General features: G+C 45.9%; 1 pseudogene; it reads right to left on the minus strand.

Moving 5' to 3' along the window:
* Positions 1-20,441: 20,441 nt before the first annotated feature.
* Positions 20,442-22,118, minus strand: LOC123409137 (annotated as a pseudogene).
* Between the last annotated feature and the right edge of the window lie 201 nt (positions 22,119-22,319).

Below are 22,319 nucleotides of genomic sequence, written 5' to 3' on the forward strand. Positions count from 1 at the left end.
CACCATGCTCCTGTTGGAAATATGTCGTAGAGGCAATAATAAATTGGTTATTATTACATTTCCTTGTTCATGATAGTCGTTTATTATGATTGCTAGAATTGTATTGATTGGAAACTCAAATACATGTGTGGATACATAGACAACACATTGTCCCTAGTGAGCCTCTAGTTGACTAGCTTGTTGATCAAAGATGGTCAAGGTTTCCTGGCCATAGGCAAGTGTTGTCACTTGATAACGGGATCACATCATTAGGAGAATGATGTGATGGACAAGACCCAAACTATAAACGTAGCATATGATCATGTCAGATTATTGCTACTGTTTTTCTGCATGTCAATGTATTTGTTCCTATGACCATGAGATCATGCAACTCCCGGACACTGGAGGAATACCTTGTGTGTATCAAATGTCACAACGTTACTGGGTGACTATAAAGGTGCTCTACAGGTGTCTCCAAAGGTGTGTGTTGGGTTGGCATGGATCAAGACTGGGATTTGTCATTCCGTGTGGCGGAGAGGTATCTCGAGGCCCACTCGGTAATACAACATCACAACAATCCTTGCAAGCAATGTGACTAAGGAGTTAGTTACGGGATCTTGTATTACGGAATGAGTAAATAGACTTGTCGGTAATGATATTGAACTAGGTATGGAGATACCGACGATCGAATCTCGGGCAAGTAACATATCGAAGGACAAAGGGAATAGCATACGGGATTAACTGAATCCTTGACATAGAGGTTCAACCGATAGAGATATTCGTAGAATATGTAGGAGCCAATATGGACATCCAGGTCCCACTATTGGTTATTGACCGGAGAATGTCTCAGATCATGTCTGCATAGTTCTCGAACTCGCAAGGTCTGCACACTTAAGGTTCGGTGACGTTTCGGTATAGTTGAGTTATAGGTGTTGGTAACTGAAAGTTCTACGAAGTCCTGGATGAGATCCCGGACATCACGAGGTGCTCCAGAATGGTCCGGAGGTAAAGATTGATATATAGGAAGTCCTGTTTTGGTCACCGAAAAAGTTTCGGGCTCATCGGTAGTGTACCGTGAGTGTCGGGAGGAGACCGGGGACCATCGGGAGGGGTGTCATGCCCCGAGGGGCCTTATGGGCTGTGGGAGGATACAAACCAGCCCCTAGTGAGCTGGCATAAGCTCCCACTAAGGCCCATGAGGTTTGAGAGGCAAAAAACCCAAAGTTAGAAAAGGTGGAAAGGGTTTCCAAGTGGAAAGGAGGAATCCTACTCCTAGTAGGATTAGATTAGGAGTCCTCCACCTCCAATTTCAACCAAACATTGAGAGTTTGAGGCTGCCTCCTCCCCTCCCTCCCTCATATATATACTAGAGGTTTTAGAGGTGAGGGCTAACCCTAATTGCCACATGCTCCCTCTACTTCTCTCTAGATCTATTTCTCCTCTAGTCTAGTTCGGCGGTGCTTAGGTGAATCCCTGCTGGATTAGTTCACCACCACCATCACCACGCCGTTGTGCTGGAGAAATCATCTACCTCTCCGCCCCTCTTGCTGGATCAAGAAGGCGGCGATCGTCATCGAGTTGTACTTGTGCTGAACGCGGAGGTGTCGTCCGTTTGGCACTAGATCGGGATGGATCGTGATGGGATCGCGGGACGGATCGTGATGAGATCGCGGGACGGGCTGTGATTTGAATCGCGAAGATGTTCCACTACATCAACCGCGTTATATACGCTTCCTCTTAGAGATCTACAAGGGTATGTAGATTCACTCTCCCCTCTCGTAGATGATCATCACCATCGATAGGTATTGCGTGTGCGTAGGAAAAAATTTGTTTCCCATGCGATGTTCCCCAACAGTGGCATCATGAGCTATGTTCATGCGTAGATGATATCATGAGTAGAACACAAAAGAGTTTGTGGGCATTGATGTTCAATTTGCTGCCCACCTTAGTCTTTTCTTGATTCGGCGGTATTGTTGGATTGAAGCAGCCCGGACCAACCTTACTCGTATGCTTACGAGAGACAGGTTTCATCGACTAACATGCAACTTGTTGCATAAAGATGACTGGTGGGTGTCTGTTTATTCAACTTTAGTTGAATCGGATTTGACCGAGGCGGTCCTTGGAGAAGGTTAAATAGCAATTTGCATATCACCATAGTTGATTTGTGTAAGTAAGATGCGGTCATACTAGATACCCATAGCAGCCACGTAAAACATGCAACAACAAATTAGAGGACGTCTAACTTGTTTTTGCAGGGTATGCATGTGATGTGATATGGCCAAAGACATGATATGATATATTGGATGTATGAGATGTTCATGTTGTAATAGTTAAATGTCGACTTGCGCGTCGATGCTACGGCAACCGGCAGGAGCCATAGGGTTGTCTTTAAACTAACGTTTGTGCTTGCAGATGCTTTTACTATATCGCTAGGTGGTAGCTTTAGTAGTAATAGCATAGATAGCGCGACAACCTCGATGGCGGCACGATGATGGAGATCATGGTGCGGCGCCGGTGACAATGGAGATCATGCCGGTGCTTTGGTGATGGAGATCAAAAAGCACAAGTTCATGGCCATATCATGTCACTTATGATTTGCATGTGATGTTAATACTTTTATGCACCTTATTTTGCTTAGAACTACGGTACCATTATAAGGTGATCCCTCAGTAAAATTTCAAGATAAAATTGTGTTCTCCCCAACTGTGCACCGTTGCGACAGTTCGTCGTTTCGAGACACCACGTGATGATCGGGTGTGATAGACTCAACGTTCACATACAACGGGTGCAAAACAGTTGCACACGTGGAACACTCGGGTTAAACTTGATGACCCTAGCATGTACAGACATGGCCTAGGAACACAAGAGATCGAAAGGTTGAGCATGAATCATATAGTTGATATGATCAACATGGAGATGTTCACCACTGAAACTATACTAAACTCGCATGATGATCGGACTTGAGTTAGTGGATTTGGATCATGCGCCACTCGAATAACTAGAGGGATGTCTATTTGAGTGGGAGTTATTAGTAATATGATTAGCTAAACTCAATTATCATGAACATAGTCGAAAGGTCTTTGCAAATTATGTTGTAGCTTGCGCTGTATCTCTACTGTTTTTGATATGTTCCTAGAGAAAATTTAGTTGAAAGATGATAGTAGCAATTATGCGGACTGGGTCCGTAAACTGAGGATTGTCCTTATTGCTGCGCAGAAGGCTTATGTCCTTAATGCACCACTCGGTGTGCTGAACCTCGAGCGTCGTCTGTGGATATTGTGAAGATCTGACATACACGTTTTTATGTCTACGTGATAGATCAGTGTGTAATGCTTAACGGCTTAGAATTGAGGCGCCAAAGACGTTTTGAACGTCACGGAACATATGAGATGTTCCAAGAGATGAAATTGGGATTTCATGGTCGTGCCCTTGTTGAAAGGTATGAGACCTCCGACAAGATTCTTTGTCTACAAAGTAAGGGGGAAAATCTCAATCGTTGAGCATGTGCTCAGAATGTCTAAGTGCTACAATCGCTTGAATCGAGTGGGAGTTAATCTTCCAGATGAGATAGTGATGGTTCTCCAAAGTCACTGTCGCCAAGCTACTAGAGCTTCGTGATGAATTATAACAGATCAGGAATATATATGATGATCCTTGAGCTATTCGCGATGTTTGACACCGCGAAAGTAGAAATCAAAAAGGAGCATCAATTGTTCATGGTTAGTAAAACCACTAGTTTCAAGAAGGGCAAGGGCAAGAAGGGATACTTCATGAAACGGCAAACCAGTTGCTTCTCTAGTGAAGAGACCAAAGGTTGAACCCAAACCCGAGACTAAGTGCTTCCGTAATGAGGGGAACAGTCACTGAAGAGGAACTACCCTAGATACTTGGTAGATGAGAAGGCTCGCAAAGTCAACAGAAGTATATTGTATATACATGATATTGATGTGTACTTTACTAGTACTCCTAGTAGCACGCGGGTATTAGATATCGGTTCGGTTGCTAAGTGTTAGTAACTCGAAATAAAAGCTACGGAATAAACGTAGACTAGCTAAAGGCGAGGTGACGATATGTGTTGGAAGTGTTTCCAAGGTTGATGTGATCAAACATCGCACACTACCTCTACCATCGGGATTAGTGTTAAACCTAAATAATAATTATTTGGTGTTTGCGTTGAGCATGAACATGATTAGATCGTGTTTATTGCAATACGATTATTCATTTAAAGAGAATAATGATTATTCTATTTGCTTGAATAAATACCTTCAATGGTTTATTGAATCTCGATCGTAGTGGTACACATGTTCATAATATTTATGCCAAAAGATACAAAGTAGTAATGATAGTACCACTTACTTGTGGCACTGTCGCTTGAGTTATATTGGTATTAAATGCATGAAGGAGCTCCATGCTGGTGGATCTTTGTACCCGCTCATTTTTGAAACGTTTGAGACATGCAAACCATGCCTATTGGTATAAACGCATGAAGAAACTCCATGCAGATGGATCGTTTGGACTCACTTGATTTTGAGTCACTTGATGCATGCAAATCATACCACAAGGGCAACATGACAGAAGGCCTTGTTTTTCGAGTGAGATGGAACAAGAAAGTAACTTGTTGAAAGTAATACATTTTGATGTGTGCAGTCCAATGAGTGTTGAGGCACGCAGTGGATATCGTTATGTTCTTACTTAACTGACGATTTGAGTAGATACAGGAGTATTTGCTTGATGAATCACAAGTCTGAAGTATTGAAAAGTTCAAGTTATTTCAGAGTGAAGATCGTCGTGATAAGAGGATTAGATGTCTATGATATGATCATAGAGATGAATATCTTAGTTGCGAGTTTGGTACACAGTTAATACAATGTGGAAATTGTTTCGCAACTCATGCACTTGGAGCACCATAGTGTGATGGTGTGTCCAAACGTCATAGCCGCGCCCTATTGGATATAGCGCATACTATGATGTCTCTTATCGAAATACCACTACCATTTTGGGTTAGGCATTAGAGACAACCGCATTCACTTTAAATAGGGCACCACGTAATTCCGATGAGATGACAACATATGAACTATGGTTTGGAGAAACCCAAGCTATCATTTCTTAAAAGTTTGGGGCTACGACGCTTATGTGAAAAAGTTTCAATCTGATAAGCTTGACCCCAAAGCGGATAAATGAATCTTCATAGGATACCCAAAACAGTTGGGTACATCTCCTATTTCAGATCCGGAAGGAAAGTGTTTGTTTCTAGAAATGGGTCCTTTCTCGAGGAAAAGTCTCTCTCGAAAGAATTGAGTGGGAGGATGGTGGAAACTTGATGAGGTTATTGACCCGTCAATTCAACCAGTGTGTAGCAAGACGCGGGAAGTTGTTCGTGTGGCGCCTACACCCATTGAAGTGGAAGCTAATGATAGTGATCATGAAACTTCAGATCAAGTTACTACAAACCTCGTAGGTCGACAAGGTCACGTACTGCTATAGAGTGGTACGGTAACCCTGTCTTGGAAGTCATGTTGATGGACAACAATGAACCTACGAGCTATGGAGAAGCGATGGTGGGCCCGGATTCTCGCAAATGACTGGAGGCCATGAAATCCGAGAGAGGATCCATGTATGAAAACAAAGTGTAGACTTTGGAAGAACTACTTGATGGTCGTAAGACTATTAAGTACAGATGGATCTTTAAAAGGAAGACGGACGATGATGGTGAAAATTTACCAATAAGAAAAGCTCGACTTGTCGCAAAGATGTTTCCTACAAGTTCAAAGAGTTGACCATGATGAGACTTTCTCACGCGTAGCAATGCTAAAAGTCTGTTGGAATTATGTTAGCAGTTGATGCATTATTTATGAAATATTGCACATAGGATGTCAAAACATTGTTTCCTCAACGGTTTCCTTGAGGAAAGGTCGTATGTGATACAACCAGAAGGTTTTGTCGATCCTAAGGATGCTAACAAGTATGCAAGCTCCAGCTATCCTTATATGATTGGTGCAACCATCTTGGAGTTGGAATATACGCTTTGATGAGATGATCAAAGCTTTTGGGTTTATACAAGGTTTATGAGAAACTTGTATTCTCAAGGAAGTGAGTGGGAGCACTATAGAATTTTTGATAAGTATATGTGGTTGACATATTATTGATCGGAAGTAATGTAGAATTTATGGAAAGCATAAAGGGTTGTTTGAAAGGAGTTTTTCAAAGGAAAACCTGGATAGAACTACTTGAACATTGAGCATCAAGATCTATAGAGATAGGTTAAAACGCTTAATAGAACTTTGAATGAAATGCATGCCTTGACAAGTTTTTGAAGGAGTTCAAAGTAGATCAGCAAAGAAGGAGTTCTTGACTGAGTTGTAAGGCGTGAATTTGAGTAAGACTCAAAGACCAACCACGACAGAAGAAAAAGATAGGACGAAGGTCGTCCCCTATGCCTTAGCCGTAGGATCTATAGTATGCTATGTTGTGTCCTGCATCTGATGTGTGCCTTGCCATGAATCTGTCAAGGCGTACAGAAGTGATCCAGGAATGGATTACTAGACAGCGGTCAAAAGTTATCCTTGGTAACTAGTGGACTAAGGAATTTTTCTCGATTATGGAGGTGATTAAATAGTTCGTCGTAAAGGGTTACATCGATGCAAGCTTTGACACTAATCCGAATAACTCTGAATAGTAAACCAGATTCGTATAGTGGAGCAGTCATTTGGAATAGTTCCAAATGGCGCGTATTAGCAGCATCTATAGGATGACATAGAGATTTGTTGACTAAAAACCTCTCTCACAAACAAGACATGATCGAACCCCGGAACTGTATCGGTGTTAGATTCATCACAATCACACAGTGACGTGAACTAGATTATTGACTCTAGTGCAAGTGGGAGACTGTTGGAAATATGCCCTAGAGGTAATAATAAATTGGTTATTATTATATTTCCTTGTTCATGATAATCTGTATTGATTGGAAACTCAAATACATGTGTGGATACATAGACAACACACTGCCCCTAGTGAGCCTCTAGTTGACTAGCTCGTTGATCAAAGATGGTCAAGGTTTCCTGGCCATAGGCAAGTGTTTTCACTTGATAACGGGATCACATCATTAGGAGAATGATGTGATGGAGAAGACCCAAACTATAAACGTAGCATATGATCGTGTCAGTTTATTGCTACTGTTTTTCTGCATGTCTATGTATCTGTTCCTATGACCATGAGATCATGCAACTCCCGGACACTCGAGGAATACCTTGTGTGTATCAAACGTCGCAACGTTACTGGGTGACTATAAAGGTGCTCTACACGTATCTCCAAAGGTGTTTGTTGGGTTGGCATGGATCAAGACTGGGATTTGTCATTCCGTGTGGCGGAGAGGTATCTCGGGGCCCACTCGGTAATACAATATCACAACAAGCCTTGCAAGCAATGTGACTAAGGAGTTAGTTACGGGATCTTGTATTACGGAACGAGTAAAGAGACTTGCCGATAACGATATTGAACTAGGTATGGAGATACCAACGATCGAATCTCGGGCAAGTAACATACCGAAGGACAAAGGGAACAGCATACGGGATTAACTGAATCCTTGACATAGAGGTTACATCGATAGAGATCTTCGTAGAATATGTAGGAGCCAACATGGACATCCAGGTCCCACTATTGGTTATTGACCGGAGAATGTCTTAGGTCATGTCTACATAGTTCTCGAACCCGCAGGGTCTGCACACTTAAGGTTCGGAGACGTTTCGGTATAGTTGAGTTATAGGTGTTGGTAAACGAAAGTTGTTAGGAGTCCCGGATGAGATCTCGGATGTCACGAGGTGCTCCAGAATGGTCCGGAGGTAAAGATTGATATATAGGAAATCCTGTTTTGGTCACCGGAAAAGTTTCGGGCTCATCAGTAGTGTACCGTGAGTGCCGGAAGGGTACCGGGGACCATCGGGAGGGGTGTCACGCCCCGAGGGGCCTTATGGGCTATGGGAGGATACAAACCAGCCCCTAGTGGTGTGACATAAGCTCCCACTAAGGCCCATGAGGTTTGAGAGGCAAAAACCCAAAGGTGGAAAAGGTGGAAAGGGTTTCCAAGTGGAAAGGAGGAATCCTACTCCTGGTAGGATTGGATTAGGACTCCTCCACCTCCAATTTCAGCCAAAAATTGAGGGTTTGAGGCTGTCTCCTCCCCTCCCTCCCTCATATATATACTAGAAGTTTTTGAGGTGAGGGCTAACCCTAATTGCCACGTGCTCCCTCTACTTCTCTCTAGATCTGTTTCTCCTCTAGTCTAGTTCAGCGGTGCTTAGGCGAAGCCCTGCTGGAGCAGTTCACCACCACCATCACCATGTTGTTGTGCTGGAGAACTCATCTACCTCTCCACCCCTCTTGCTGGATCAAGAAGGCGAGGATCATCATCGAGATGTACGTGTGCTGAACGCGGAGGTGTCGTCCGTTCGGCACTAGATCGGGATGGATCGTGATGGGATCGCGGGACGGATCGTGATGAGATTGCGGGACGGGCTGCGATTTGAATCGCAAAGATTTTCCACTACATCAACCACTTTATATACACTTCCGCTTAGCGATCTACAAGTGTATGTATATTCACTCTCCCCTCTCGTAGATGATCATCACCATGGATAGGTTTTGCGTGTGCGTAGGAAATTTTTTATTTCCCATGCGATGTTCCCCAACAACTCCATCAAGAGAATCTTCTCGTTAGCGTATTGTAGGATGGACACTCCACCATCAACTAGATCTGGCACAAGTACACCCACGAGGCCTTCCTATTTAGCCCTCCCTATCATTATTTTCAACATATTTGCGACTATGTTGAACAAAGTATGAGACATAGGATCCCCCTATTTGACACCCTTAAGCGTTTGGAAAAAGTGACCTAAATCATCATTCACTTTTACTCCGATGCTACCTTTTTTATAAAGCAATCGACATGCTTCCTCCATAGCTCATCGAAACCCTTCATACGTAAGGCTTGCCGCAGGAAAGACTATTTGACTTTATCATACACTTTCTCGAAATACACTTTGAAGATAACCCCATCTAGTTTCTTCGAATGGATTTCGTGCAACGTCTCATGCAAAACAACCACCCCTTCTAAAATGTTGCGGCCTGGCATGAAAGCAGTTTCAGTCGGCTGCACCACAGAATGTGCAATCCTTGTCAGCCTGTTCGTTAACACCTTCGTGAAAATCTTGAAACTCACATTGAGCAGGCAAATTGGACGAAACTTCTCAATGTGCACCGCCCCTCCTCCTTTGGTAGCAACGTTATGGTGCCGAAGTTCAGTTGGAAAAGCTGCAGGTGCCCATTAAACATGTCTTGGAACATTGGAATAAGATCATCTTTAAATATATGCCAACATTTTTTATGAAACTCAGCCAGAAAACCATCTGGTCTAGAAGCTTTGTTATTTTTCATTTGAACAATGGCGTCGAGCACCTCTTTCTCCGTAAAAGGTGCGGATAAAATCGCATTCTCGTCATCCCCGAGCTAAGCAATATCCTCCACCAATTGCTCATCCATAGAGACAAAACTATTATTAGGAGCCCCAAAAGGTTGTTTATAATACTCTGAGATACACAACTTTAGGTTCTCATGACCTACGATTGTACCCTCATCTTGCTCAAGCTATATAATTTTATTTTTACTATGCTTTCTGTTTGCAATCAAATGGAACTGAGTGTTACCATCTCCCTGAACGGTAGCCCGCACTTTAGCTCTGTGTACCAATTTCATTTATTCCCCTCGAAGGAGCTCACATACTCTGTGCTCCGCCTCGTTTTTCGATGCCCTCTCATTTGCATCTAATAACCAAGTCCCGGCTTTACGATCAAGCTCATCTACAAGTTTGAGAAGCATGTCCTTCTCTTCCTTATAGATACCAAATTCATTCTTCGCCCAACCCCTCAGGAACTATCGCAGGTGTCTAATTTTATTCTGCTATCTTTCAACATTAGACCTCCCTCCCAACTCCTTATCTCATTCCCTGGCTATCATGTCAATGAATACCTCTCTCAGAAACCAACCTGTTTCGAAAGAGAAACCATTCTTGTTTCCTACATGAGTCGCCCCACCGGAATCTACCAACAGAGGGGTATGGTCGGAGATGGCCCTTTGTAATGCGCGAACCGTTACCATGGGGAACTTCTGTTCCCATTCGATGCTCGTGAGGACCCGGTCCAACTTTCCAAAAGTTCAGTTTTGTAGAGAATTTGCCCAGGTAAACTTCCTCCCTAAGAGTTCAATCTCCCTCACGTCTAGTCTCTCGATAACCGTGTTAAACATGAATGACCATCTTCCATCAAAATTATCGTTATTCTTTTCGTCTCTCCTCCGGATAATATTCAAATCACCCCCAACCAATAGAGGTAATCTTTCATCACATATCCAAACCAGATCTACAAGAAAATCTTGCTTGAGCTCTGGTTGAGTTGCTCCATATACAGCTACCAATGCCCAGTGAAAACCATCACTTTTAGACCAAACCGTGAACTTGACCGCAAACTCCCCCAAAAACACTTCTCGCACTTGAAGAGTTTCGCATCTAACTGCAAGTAAGATCCCACCAGACCTTCCTCTTGGAGGGAGACAATGCCAATCAAAATCCTCACCTCATAAAAAGGTGCTTAAAAATTGAGATGTAAAATTATCATGTCGTGTCTTCATCAATGCACTAAAATCCACCCTATGTTGAAGTGTTGCCTCCACAAGGAACATTCTTTTAGCCAAGTCATTTAGACATCTGCTATTCCAAAAGATTTTCTCATCTTTCATCATGGAAAATTTTTGCAGTCCATAATCTAGCACTTCTACGCACCGCAGATATCGGATACACCTTCCATTTCCATGGTCATTTTGGTTTATGTTGCCCAACACCCTCATCCATATAACTAGACTGCGGCGAACCTAGTATCTCAGGTTCCAGAGAAGCCATATACTCCTCTGTACCACTCTCTACCTACCCCTCCTTTTCATTCGAAGGGACAAGATCCTCACATAGAATTGAACGCCTCAATCCCTAGTGCATTAATTTCAGAATCTTTCATTGGTTTCACAGCGGCTTAATTTCGAACTAAGTCCAATGCCATGTCGACCTCTAAGTCTAGCAGCTCATTGATAGAGTTAGAAATTTCTTTACCCGTGTTACCCAACGGAACCCCAACTAAATCAGCATTATCAATGATATCTTGCTCAGAAAAATGAACAATAGAATGCGCCTTATTAATCGTCGTACCTGTCGTTGCTTCGACGTCACGCAGCTTCGACGCTCGCATCGCTCAGCCTATCTACAGGTCATCAGCATCTGCTTGAGCCTGAATCCTCTGACTCGACCTTCTCTCAGCAGTCGCCAATTTTGGCATTCCACCAAAAGCTATGACCTCGTCAACAAAATGCATTAATGGAGCTTGGTGAGCAGGCCTGCAATACGCCAGTCCCGACACGTGCATCCTCACGTTGAAGCTCGCATCCATGTGTCCCGTGGCTCAGCCTGTACCTGAGCCCGGCCTCACTGAACCGGCCTGCATGCTCCCCATGGAAGCACAAGGACCCGTCGCATGCTGTGGCAAACTATGCAAAACAACCGTCGCTGAAACCTATGTTTTGCCTTGAGAAGCCAAAACCTCCTGTGCTCCCTGCCCACATCACCGATGGAGCAACCGGCGAAATCAGCCCATCATTCCTCGCTCCTGCGAGGTACTCATGGAGTGAAGCTGCAGGTAAGTGTGTCTTTGCCTATATCATCAACCATTCCTCACAATCCCGGGACCCAACCACTTGCACTGCGTCAGGAGAAGGCCTCACTTTCACCAGGTCCTCCAGGCCCCCCGTCTCAGCCCTATGGCCCCCGAGACGGCTAGGTGCAGAAGCAGCGCCAAACGAGCCGAACATCAGCTCTTTCATTGGTGTAGACACCGGCGCACCACCCTTGCCATTAGAAGAGTTAGCTGGCCAGTTGGGATCAGTCTGCTTCCCCTTAGAACCTTCGGACAGACAGTGATCAGTATTACTGTGTTTTGGCCTAGCACCATCATCCCTGTCCTCCATATGCACATCTTTGTTCCCACCATTGTCAACAAAAAGCGGCGGGCTTTCAATCTCAATCTGAAGAGTATACCTCATGCCCGCATAAGTCCAAACAACCTCATCCGAAACAAGATCAATGTCAACTACACTAACCAACAGTCTAGCCACACCCTTTGCACGAGTGAAAGGCATGTCTACTTGTTCCATCTTTCTAATAAGTGATCCCAAACTCCAAGTCATTAAGCAGCCTCGATGGTGCTCCCAAGAATCTGACCCAAATATGTGGCAAAGGTGAACCTTGCGTCTCCTCGCTCTTCCAGGCGTCAAACTCGAGCATGCAGCTGCTATTTGGCACTCTAATCATGCCAAACTTGAGTAGACGTGCGAGATCTTCCCGCGATGGAAACGCCACCTTGAACACATTGTCAGCAATCCTAACTAGTGCCCAACGGAAACTTGAAGACACCAACTCATGCAGCTACTGCACAACCTGCTCAACCCTCATCATGCCTCACGTGACCATTACCGTGCTAGTGGGGGAGGAGTCTGCCACATGAACCGTCGATGTCGCAGCCTGTGACTCGAAGAACATCAGCTCAGGACAACAAACTCCATAGATTATGACCACCGGCATAGGTCCAACCGTAAGAGGACACTTTGCAGCTCCATGTTTTGGCCTGAGACATAACTCGCACAGCTCAACCTTACACTCAGCCACGAAGTGCCCAACCACATTACAGCGGTAATAGGTCATCTTCTCCTTCTTACGAGCCCATTTGGTCGGAAGGTCACCTCCCTCAGTTTATCGTTAGCCGAAGCTCGATCAACAACCTGGTCAGCATCTTTGTTCGAAGGCTACACTATAACTTCAGCCAAAGCCTTCACCGTAGCAAGCTCCACCCCCGACAGCTCCGGGGCTTTCGCGCCGCTCACCGTTTCCAAGGTAGATGGCTTGTCAACAGCCACCGTCAGCACAGTAGTCCGCTTCGACAGAAAAGGTGGTCTAGGCTTTTTGCCTCCTCCCTTGCCGCCCCAAGTCGGACGATACCCGCCTCGCTGCGAGTTAGGACCCTCAACTAAATTGCCAGGAGATCAGTTGAACCCTCTACCACCTCCTCCGCTGCCCTGCCATGCATAGCCACGACCTCCACCCATGCATTGCCCATCTACATAAGCGTTAACGTCGTCATCGCCCCAACGACCCAAGGCTGCTGACGGTCATCGTCGACAGTCCTGCCAGCACCGCCAGTAGCAGCAGCAACTCTGTCGGCGTTCATGCCCACCGTCGCATGACCGACAGTAGCCTTCTGACATTGGCATGCCCCCCCCCCCCCCGCGTCAACCGAGCAGGGGGAAGAGAAGGCTTCGGCGGTGGTGGAAGTCCATGCCATGTCATGCTCTCCAAAGAAACCGGCTCCGATGGTGGAATCCGCGCGACGCGCCCTGGCCGCAACACAGGAAACCCAGGCTTCGCTCGTCGCAAATGAACACTAGCTTCCGAAACAACCTCGGCGGTTGAAAACGCCGCACGCAGCCTCCATTCGTGTGATATCCCCATCCAAGATCACCTCATGGGCTCTAATCTCGACCATATACCCAGAATCCATTGAGCCTAGGCTGCAGCTACCCGAAATTGTCCCACATTCGGCCAAGAGCGTTTTCAAACGTTCCTCCGTGACATCCCGGATCGGGCGCTGTTGCACCGACGCCGGCGCCGGCCGCGGCGCCGGCTGTTTGTTCTTCTTCTTAGACACCAGCGTCGAGCTGTCCGACTTGATGAAATCAGAAAGAGTAATTGGCGAAAGATGCACCTTAGGGATAGGACCTATCCATGGTCGAAGTGCCGTCAACGACTCCGTCTTCCTCGTCGGAATCCACATGTCCAGCATCACCCTTTGTGAGGCCTCCTTGCTTGATTGATGCAAAGCCTCCGCTGGCGCCGATCTCACCGGCGCAGTATGGATCTTAAGGCCATCCTCCGCGCCATCGTCGTCTTCATCTTCATCATCACCTGCGAGAACCCAAAACCGACCACGAAAATGCATGTTGCTAGGCTTAATCAAAAGATCAACATGTACCTTAGGTTTGGTTTCAATCCGACATCCCTGCTGCGGCCGAAACGGGATCCCCACGAGGACATGGAAGCCATCAATCTGCAGTTCATCTCCCTCCTGGAGGGATTCCTCCTGCAACAAGTACCGTCCGGCCAAGATCTCATCGTCGCCATCCCTCACCGTGACCCACCTAGAATTAAGATGCATGCACATAGACCTCAGATGACGATTTCTCTCACTGGCGACCGAATCCGCAAACCACGCCTCCCATCTGTTGTGAGAAGATGATCCCCGCAGCGGCTCCGAGAGGAACGACGTAAGATCCGTCGCCGGAGGGGCCGCCGCGTGGGCATTGACCCTCTCCGCTCCGGACCCGTCGCTCCGGCCCGTCGGCCACCCCGGCGGCCACCCCGTCACTCGCCTCCCCCATCATGTCTTCGTTCCCTCTAGTAGTGTGTTAGATTTTTCTTTCTTCTGAAAACTTAGTAGTGTGTTAGACATGCATGCGACCACTTGTAGATAAGAAGTTTCATATTGTGAGATGATTCCATTTTCTCTTGAATAATCAAAAAAACAAACATAGCACGCAGTGGTAGTACTACAAAGTTACTTCTTTATGAAAATGGAAAGGAAGTTACAAACCACGTCGGGAAGGAGACTGGGGTTAGGATCAGATCGGCAGAGCCAGCCCTCCTGACACGCTGCCGTGACCGGTAAGATCCACAGGTCGGAGTCACGGACCTGCCGGCCGGGCTGCGCGCGCGTACGTCGCCACTCGCCCACCAGCCAGCAGCCAGCCGCGCGCCGCAGCCTTTGGATGGCGTAACGAGACGATGACCCAGAGCGCAGAGCCGACGGGACGAGTCGCGGAGCGCGGCAGAGCGTCAGAGCCGACGGGACGTCGCGGTGTCCGATAGTAGTAGTAGTAGCAGCGTGCCGACGATGGTGGCCGGCTGGCTGTGTCATGTGCGCCGCAAGCCGCACGCAGGTTACGCGGGGAGGCCGCCGCTCACAGACACCAGATCGGACGCTCTGTGACCCGCGGCCGAGCGCGCGCGAGGGGACACGCGCCACGTTCCCGGCTCGCCTGTCCGGGGCGCGGGGGGAAAGCCGGGCCCCCCACGCCCGCCGATCCCGCATGAGTTCCGCATGCCGTGTGGCGCTGGCGCGACGTGCATGTGCCCGCGGCCGGCCGCGCCGGACGGATGGGATGGCCTGGTTACTGCCTGCCTGTGACCGTCGTCGTCGCCCACCCATCATTGGCCGTGCACGTCCGTCCCTGTCGCCGCTGGCGGTTGGCGGCTCCACGTACCCACCCTCCGTCGACCTCGGGCGCCATCGACCACGACCGTCCTCCGCCGGTGCTGGACCGTGTCTGTCGGGCGCCGTGAGAGACAGCGCCAGCGCGAGCGGAAAGCCGACCGGGGCAGTAACCGATCGTTCGCAAAAGATGAGTGAGCCCCTCCAGCTCCCTCCAAGCTAGTAGGATGAGACCTAAGCTAACAAGCTAGGCACGTAGACGAGCCCCTCCCTCCATGGCTCCATCATCATCGCCAACGAACAAACAGCGCAGGAACGTACTGGTCTCGTTGGTGGTAGTAGTAGTAGGATGGTGTGGAGTCTGGACCGGCCGGATCGAGTGTGCGCAAATCTTCCCTCGGGTAGGTTGCCAAAAGACGGACGGTCCCAAGATAGATGGCAACCCCCCCATTATTTGCATGCCAGCCGGCGGTGAAGCAGAAGCTAGGCCTAGGGCTAGAGCCACCACATCTCCTGCTTCAAAGTCCACTGCATGCTGGTCCACGTCCATCACGCCACCAATCATTGATCGACGGCCAGAGGCCATACAGCAGCACTGTGCATCTACCGAACCTAATCCACACGTAGTACATTGCCCTGCTGCACCAAGATGATCAGTTTTTTTTTTTACACAAAGATGATCAGCTAAGGCCATTCCTTCAAACGACTAGCATTGCAGGCTCTGTTCAGCTAATGAATGCAGCTAGAATGCATTGGCCATTTGGTAAGCCAGTGATTTTCGGATGGTTATTTTACCACACATGGATGGATGAGATCATGAGAAGGAAGATGTGCCAAAATTGTTCCTTGGCATGTGCTTCAGTTCTGTGTCCTGGTCCCCCGGAGATGCAGGCATGTGGTGCGGCATAAACAGGATAAAATCCTTCGTTGCTTCCCTGCATGTGGCAGTAATTGCTGCAAAGCCTCAGCAGCAGCCTCTCCTATGCACAAAACGGAGTGGGAGCCCATGTGACCCAATCCCGTACCGCATTATTAAGTCCTTGCGGATGAGCAGGTCCATGAGACCATGATGATGAGTACGTTTTAGCTTGTTTTGGGCAGTAATCTGAAAGCGATTTCAGCTCATTTCCTAGGTTAGGCATGCAGTACCCCCTCCACTGTTCCTTGCTTCAAGGAACAGCAAACCTAGACCAAAACATGGCGTGCTCACCGTTGTAGAGACAGATGTGAAGTGCCTATGGTGGTAGCAAGTTAATAAGCGGCTCAAATTGTTCAGACAAGGAGCTAGGTTGGCGTTTTCAGACTCAGAATTAGCCTTTCGGCCAATGGGGAAGATGGCAGGTAGGAAGCAAAGCATGCAGGAGGGCCGGGCAGTCTGGTGCCTAACAGTGTCAAGTCGGGAGCAGGAGCCAGCAGTACTTCTCTATTTTGTTGCAAGCGCTCACTCTGGCCCTGATCCCGACGTCTCGAGCAATGGCTGCACCATCACCACCCAACAATTGTGTGCTAGGGACATGCACATGATACCCAGCCTTTTCTTAAGAGTTCAGCCGTGGCATGGTTAGACTATGACTGACGCTGACATTTCACTATTGATTATGTTTTTCAGTTCAATAGTCGCAATTCCAATCCCAAAATTCAGTTCGCCATTAAACATGACAAGTACATATATGAACAAGGGAGGAAATAATAATGCCCGACCTATATTTCTTTTTGAACGAAAGGGGTTTTCCCCTGTCCCATTTTATTAAAATGAAACAACGCGTGAACTATATTTAACTCTCATGGATAAAACAACAGTTTTCAGTAGTACGAGTCACTGTTTTGCTCAGGTTCTTTCACTGGTGCAGAACTCTTGTTTTTAAACAAAATAGTGCAGAACTCTGAAAACTAGACTGAAGTGGAAGCAGAATCACTTTTAACTATTGCACAATAATTGGCATGCATGCACCTTGAATTCATTGAGTTGTTCCCTTGACGAAAGATAAGACAGATTTGTACTTGATAAACTGTTCCTCTCAACTCTGAAGCAGTGTTTCCCATTCCCTTGTGCCTCCTGATCATTCTTCTATCATCTATGGCAGTTCAATTAAAAATGCTGGTGTGAAACTTGCGAGATGTGCAATTAAGGAGTTCGTTGCCATGCACATCAGTTCTTACTTCCCGCAATTCCAGGGCAATCATTACCAGTGGTAGAAAGTCATATGCAACCATTCAAAAATGATTAATATAAACAGATGGCAGATGTCACCTCAGTTATCCTCTCTAAGCAGCAAGGGAAAAAATAGAGCTATATAAAATAGAGTCGTCCCTGAAAATATATTATTAGCTTGCTATAGCGTATTATTAACGAGACATAATACATAGGGCGAAACCAAGATCAAATTTTAGAGGGACAAAGATGTGTTAAATGGAGGAAATTTCTTTGCTAAGTGGGAGCAAATTATTATTTAGCTTGCATATTAAAGGCCCTGAAAATTGAGTGGAGCAGCTGCCCCATGGCTTATATACCAGAGCCGTCCCTGATTATACGCTGGTCAATTTAGCGAGACAATTCTGTATACGCTATAACGTGCTATTAGCGACAGTATAGCGAGCTATTTTTTTCAGTGCTAAGCAACGATAATAAAATATGTGTTGCCCAGAGAACTAACCTGCAGTTGGATGATTAAGGGGATGGAGGACCAATGATCAAACTTCATATTATACGCTTTGGTGTTTTGATAATATGACTTCCTTTTAGTGAGAGGCAACGTCCTTGTCAATAGCGAGACGTCGATGGTCGTTTCGTCAATCTTGAAGCTCGGCAAGTCGAGCCTATTAAACATGCAATATGGCCGCACCTGTCACCTGTCACACATGAGATAGCATGGAGATCAAGTACTTGGATAGATAAGAGTTAGTTTAAATGGCAGTGCGCGGGCCGCTCGATCCGCCAGCTGTACGTAGACCGGACCGTTAGATCTTTATGCAGTAAAATATATCAATGCAACAAATTTTGTTCACGATGCAACAACTTTCGTCCACAGTTGCAACAAAAATATAGTTGTAGCAAAAAAAATATGAACGTGGTCGTAACAAAAAAACAAAGTTGATGATGCGTGGTAGCAAAACAAAATAAGGGTTGTAGCAAAATAATCCGGTGAATTCGGATTGCAACTCACGAACGTGTATGCAACTTTTTTTAGTGAACAGTTGCAGCAAAAAATGATACCGGTTGTAACAAAAATTAACACGGTTGTAGCAAAAAATTCGACGAACTGAGGTTTCAAGCAAACGTATATGCAGCTTTTTTAGTGGACAAATGTAGCAAATTTAGACACCGGTTGTAACAAATTTAAATGAAAGAAAAGCAAAATGAGCGGCTGAAAAAAAAACTACGTGAGGATAAGGGATAGAAGGTGGGGCCTACTAGTAGCAGAGTGCGCAGGTGCGACCGGCCGAACTTCGGCCGGCGCCCCGGCGTGAAACGTTTTCCTAGTTTAAATCTTTGTAATCTCTATAACAAAATATCTCTATCTCTAGCTTATCTCTTGTTCTTCAAGTTGTAATCTCAACTGTAAGCTATCACAGGGAGTCGTGACCCTGTGCTTATAACATGCAGCCGTCGCCCATGACAAGGGTACGACGTTCTCAGTTTCTCACAGGACCCAGTCCTCGATAGATGTTGTCTGCGTGGTGTTACAAAATACAGTACTACTGATTAAGAACGTTACGGCTAGGCTATAGACCGGGATGAGATGAGATGGAAGTGTCCATTCACGTAATGATGAGCAGCGCCCCAAGCTTTTATCCACGTACGTACCCATCATCGATCACATGCCAGGCACATGACAGGATAGAGACCAGGAAACAGCAGTCGCTCCAAATGGACCGGTGAGTGGAACCTGTCATCCAAGTAGCAACGAAAGCTACGCATGTACCACACCGGGGGCAGGTCCACGCCGCAAGCCGAGAGATTAGCGAGAGACCGAGAGTAGTAAGTTTGTTTGTTTGCTTGCTTGTTGGCGTGTGCCTAGCTTAGCTTGTAGAGTAGTAGTTGATCCCGGTCCAATGGTGCATGCATGCGTTAGTGATATCCTCATGACTGTTATTGGCTGCTTGTACTTAAGTGGATGATGAAGCAAGCAATCCCTGCAGTGTCATCAACACATGAGACGAAGGGACGGACCTTTCATTGAAGTGAACGAGCTTATTTTGTTCATGATATTTGATGTAAAGATGTTCATTTTCGAATAAATTTTGAAAGACACGCGGATTACTAGTGGTTGGAAAGAATCCAACAGGAGATTTACAGACTGTTAGTTGAACAACTATTTGGTGCATGGAAGACTTGACTGTAACAAGAGATTTACACGTAGTACCTTGAATGGAGGGAGATGCGCTAGAGCGTACGGCCTCTCAACGAAGTGTGCACAGCGCTAGCCTTTATTGTGCACAGCAAAGGACTCGGAGTCTCGGAGCCATCCTAGGCCCATAATGCAGTATAAATGAAGCGTATGCAGCGGCACTGCAAAGTTCGTTAGGATGGTAGTATTATCAGAAGCGCAGAGAGGGGCAAATGGCCCGTACGTCTTTGAGCCCATCATCATCGTCAACATCATCGTCTTGGTCCTTGGAGGACGTCGCCGTCGCAGCCACGTACTGAACCTGGTCCCCGGAACGGTCGTGCCGCTGTCGCCTGGTTTCACGTCTGCATGGCCCCAGCTCTTCCCAGTATGCGGAGCAAGATATCCACATGTCAGGCATATAACCGTATGAGAAGCATGGGTGCTTTTCGTGACCGTGCTAGCTCATTGATCTCCCATGCATTCTGGTTTTGCATACGATTTTCCCAACCATGGCCTTTCCTTTGAGTTATTTAGGAAGGACTAGTTAGCATGCACGTGCAATACACGACTAACCGAATAATTTATAAATTGCTTTTTATATTAAAACTTTAGTATATATATATATATATATATAGCTGCAAAAATATTGAAACACACACAATATACACATTACTTGCACTTCATTGAAAAATTGAAAACAAATGTATTCAATGGAATAATGAAAAAAATGTTTGGAGTAACATAAGACAAGGAGAAACATTGGGCTCACTTGAAGGTTGCATCAAGCTGGAATGAATCCTAACTTCTTCACTTGATGCATCATATTTAGCTTCGATGTCTGAAAAAAAAGGCTTAAAATACAGATAATCTGGCATTAGAACAGGACACAACCTGGTATTTCAAAGGAAATATATACAACCTGAGATCTGTTGGCACTTGCATATAAAGGTTGAGGCATCACCTGCAAAAACTCCAAAAAATCAAACAGAAATCCGTTGTGAGTAACTGCAAATCACAAAAAATATCAACAGTCCCAACATATATAACCAGTGAACGGAAACGGTAGTGTAAAATCAAAATAATAGGTAGGTCCTTTGCTGAGCACAAATCATAATAATCGGTTGACGTGAAATTAAAGCTTCTAGAGCTACCTCACAGGTGAAGAATTGTGGCTTATTAATGGGGTATGCCGGTCTTGTGACATCCTCAGCTTTTGCTACAGTGAGCATTGTAATTAAGCTATAGTGATGACCATGATCAACAACTAATCATTTTGCTAAATTCGATATGATCAAGTTGAAATTCATATCTCTTTTCAAATTCCGCGTAAAATGACTCTGAATTATATGGAAATAAAATAATTCCCCAAACAGCATCAGGAAAATGTTGCACAATTGTGGAATAATCCAAAACAATTATTATTAAGGAAAACAACATCACCCTCGATGTTGGTGTGGACCCCACCATCAAAACAGAGTCATTTTTGCATTTAAAAGTGCTCTTAAATTCCATAGAAAAATCCAAACATATTCCAATGGGCCCAATTATTTTTGTGGTTATTCAAAATACTGTAAGATATGTGTTGGACCATGTCACACATTTTTGCTATAGGGAATAGTTGCTGGAATTAAAGAAAGCAGAAAATAGTAGTATAGGTATAGAAAAATAGGCATACCTTGCTTTCCTTTCCTTCTCCGTCCTTCTACTCTGCAAGTACTATCCCACAAATGAGCTTCATACTTCTCGCTTCACCTATGCCTGCACAATTGATGAAGTCTGATAAGCAGCTCTATCAAGCATTTATTTAGTTAATATAATGAAACACATTGTTCTGTTTCTTTCCTCTCATCAAAACTAAGCCTACCTGATCACGCCATGGTAACAAGACGACCGGGAGCTAGGTGCTCGCACCGCAGTAATTGCAGAAGTAGAACCGGCGGCACCCTTCTCCTCTCTATATTCCGCAACCGTTACACGATTAATATAATCAACAGTTTCCTCATGCTCATCCTTTTTGACAACGATGAGAACTTGAACTCCCTTATAATTATCGTCACTATCCGCACACCCCTCATTTTCTAGCACACTTACCAAAGCATCCTTCTCCCCAGCATGGTTCTCGTTGTTCAAAGGGTCAACCGAGTCGCTCTTCATGTCTGCATGTGCCTGAATTTTGCCTTCATCAACTTCCTCATTCTTCGGGAGCTTCTTCTTATCAGTGCCACTGGACTCAGCATCGTTGGCGCCTGACTCCATTGCATCGTGCAGGACAACAATCTCCACAGGAGCGGGGGCCATTGTAGGCAAGGAATTCAGATTGATAGAAGGGCTCGTCTTGATCTTCCGGCCATCGCCCGATTCCCCAGCAGCTTTCTCCTTCACAAAACCGTCCATTTGCTGACCCTGACTAACTTCCTCCCCAGATTTCATCATCTATCACGAACCTAACCTGCCTAGCAGCCGTCCTATTCATGAACTATCTGAAAGAGGGGACAAAGACAGAGCATCCCAAACAAGAAAAAATAATCAAACGGTTAGATCCCAACCAGACAATCATTCTCTTCGGAAGTATCAGCGGCGGAAAAGAGGGTGGCGGTGGTGCGGCGCGGGGACGTCCGTGACGGGTCTCGGGGGCGGGAGATGAGGGCCGCGGTGGCGC

This window comes from Hordeum vulgare, chromosome 7H (assembly GCF_904849725.1).
Source record: "Hordeum vulgare subsp. vulgare chromosome 7H, MorexV3_pseudomolecules_assembly, whole genome shotgun sequence".
In the NCBI taxonomy this organism is placed as follows: Eukaryota; Viridiplantae; Streptophyta; class Magnoliopsida; order Poales; family Poaceae; genus Hordeum; species Hordeum vulgare.